Source organism: Poecilia mexicana, unplaced genomic scaffold, assembly GCF_051168715.1.
Source record: "Poecilia mexicana isolate PSO_F unplaced genomic scaffold, ASM5116871v1 scaffold_17, whole genome shotgun sequence".
In the NCBI taxonomy this organism is placed as follows: Eukaryota; Metazoa; Chordata; class Actinopteri; order Cyprinodontiformes; family Poeciliidae; genus Poecilia; species Poecilia mexicana.
In genome coordinates, this window is record NW_028263386.1 from 8,407,644 (window position 1) to 8,410,650 (window position 3,007).

Sequence of the window (3,007 nt, forward strand, 5' to 3'; positions counted from 1 at the left end):
CCAGTGGAGCCAGTTAAACTCCGAGTGAGACTCAAACACAAAGGTGACAAAACAGCTGGTCTTATGTACTGTATAACTACCTTCTGCTCCCTTACATGTTGGGCCATAGCAGGTCAGTGACAAGTAGTGCAACAGGAGCATGATAAACTCACGATGTAGATAAAAAGAAGAGTTGCTGGTGAGCATTCGTTTCTCCATCTCTGAGTGCATTCAAAGGACTCTTGCTATCTGTGCACTCATGTCAAACAGATAGGGTAAGCAGAACATCTGTAATCATTTAAAACAGAGCAACATTCCCACATGTGGAATCATTCCTCCCAATAGGACTGTCATTGTTTCCAAAGACCGTTTTCCCTTTCACCATCATTCAGGTAGCATTTTTTCCTACATGTTTCATTTTTCCCGTATAACTTTGCAGGTCTTCACTAAAAGCTGAGATAGGGACGCATGTTATGATCCAAGTTTTGTGATGAATGACAGAATTAAATAGAAATTCAACAGTGTCACTACTATGCGCAGCGAAGCAGGTAAAATGAAACCCCGACCTGGATTATTGATGGTATCCTGAACACAACAACCACAAAACGGGATTTTTTTCAGTCTCTCAACACTTTGCTTTCAAAAGATCTAATTTGACCTCAGAGATTTGAAATCTGAGACTTTCATTTAGTAAAGAAAGACTGGAGTTTCAGAGTATATTTAAATGTTAATAAAGAAAAACGTTTTCCAAATTTAAGCCTTTTTTTTCTTTTCAAAAGCCTTAATCTGCACTGACTAGTGGATCTGTTGGTGAATAAAGTCAAACTTTTGATGCGTTGAGGAGTATTTACAGCTGCAGGATTTAACAAGTTTGACCTCTGCAGGTTCTTTATTTTTTGTTACTAATGAATGTGTCACACTGAACAAGAGTGTTGTTCACTGATTTGTTCCTTCATTTATACAACAGGGGAATAGACTACATCTGGTGCAATAAACTCAGACCATGACGGTGTTTAGGATTGTGTCATCATCCAAATTAGACAGAACAACAAAGACAGTTGTACTGCTGGATTTAACAAAATATTGTGGGTCTACTTAACTTAGACTCACAAAAAATAAATAAACTATCGTTTCTCTAATGTAGCTAATATCTCATTTGGGTAACACTTTATTTGAAGGGGGTTGAATAAGACTGTCAGGACACCGTCATAAACATGACATAACACATGTCAGGAACATCAATAAGCCTTCATGAATATTTATGACTGTTGTCATAAAGCGTCATTCGGTAAATTATGACACTTTTAATACAAAGTTGACATTATTCAAAATGTCTTTGTTATGACAACTTGACATTAACCAAGAAATCATTACTGTTTAAACTTTACCTTTAATAACATAAAGTTACCTAATTTTTAAAGTGCAATCAGTAATACTTTTATAACAAATTTATATCAGTAATGATTTCTTGGTTAATGTCAAGTTGTCGTAACAAAGACATTTTGAATAATGTCAACTTTGTATTAAAAGTGTCATAATTTACCGAATGACGCTTTATGACAACAGTCATAAATATTCATGAAGGCTTATTCATGTTCATGACAGGTGTTATGACATGTTTATGAAAGTGTCATGACAGTCTTATTCACCCCCCTTCAAATAAAGTGTTACCCTCATTTGTAGTACATCTCATTAAATTGAGATAAGGGGTAGGATTAAATAAGTGTTCACTTCTTTCTACAAATTATTTTGTTCTTGGTTATGTATGTACACATTTTTCTCCATCTTACTGTTTGTTCTCTTGTGTTTTTTTTTAAACAAATAAAATAATAATAATTAAAAAAACATATTTCAAATGCTGTTGGATAACTGAATGGCTATTTTAGTGTGAATGATTTTGTTAAGACAGGAATTTAAATCTAAGTAACTCAAAAAAATAATATTTTTTGACACAAGGCTTATAAAATTTAATTACATCAAGAAACAAATTGAAATAATAATAATAATAATAATAATAATAATAATAATAATAATAATAATAATAATAATAATAATAATAATAATAATAATAATAAATCCAGCAAAATTCTGCTTTTGACTTAAAAAATAATTTCATTTAACCCGATAAGACATACAGGCTAAACACTTTTGACTTGATGCAAAAGTTTGAGACAAGATTTATTTTTAGACAGATGCAAGACCTCACTTAGACTGGCATAATGAAGATGCAAGATAATGTGAGATGTGACTTATACTGACAATCTAAAGATACAGGATTTAAGTTGTACTGTAAAGACTCGACTTAGACTGGGGTTCTAAAGACGTGAGGCTTGGCTCGGACTAAAGCTCTAGGAATCCAGTCTTGTGAAAAATGTGATGAGGGGTGAAAGTAAGCCAGTGAGAATACCACAGACCTCATCTCCTACAATTACATGCATTTGGTTTTTAGACGGTCTTGGATGGTTGTCTTAGACGTTCAAAACCTTTAGATTAATGCAAGAAAAGCATAGTTGTCTTTTTTGAAAATGCCTTAAACTGCAATTACACAACTAAGTAGATCGCTTGACATGATCATGGCAAGAGTCTGAGAAACTTGTATTTAATGCTGTATACTTTGTGTCCATCTGGAGTAAAGCAATACTTTTCTTGTCTTAAACATGTAGCAATACGCAATAGACTGGACAGAACTCTACAAATTCACAGGATGCTTTAGAGATTGCTCATAATATGTGATAAGTTAATAAAAACTAAGAGATATTGTAAACTGAAACTCAAAGTAACTTTAAGGTTCAACAGCAAGATGCCCCTCTTTTTTTTCCAGCTTCCAGAATTGTAGTAGACCAAAGATGACTCATACCAGTCAAATTTTTGGCTCCTCTTGTGGTGCCAAGGGCAGCTGGCCACATAGTTCCCTGTGGTGAAGGCCACTGCATTGGGAGCCTTGGAACAGAAGCTTATTACTGGCCACCAAGTCAAGCCATGCACACCAAATTGATGCTTTGGAACAAATATAACATAGAAAATCACA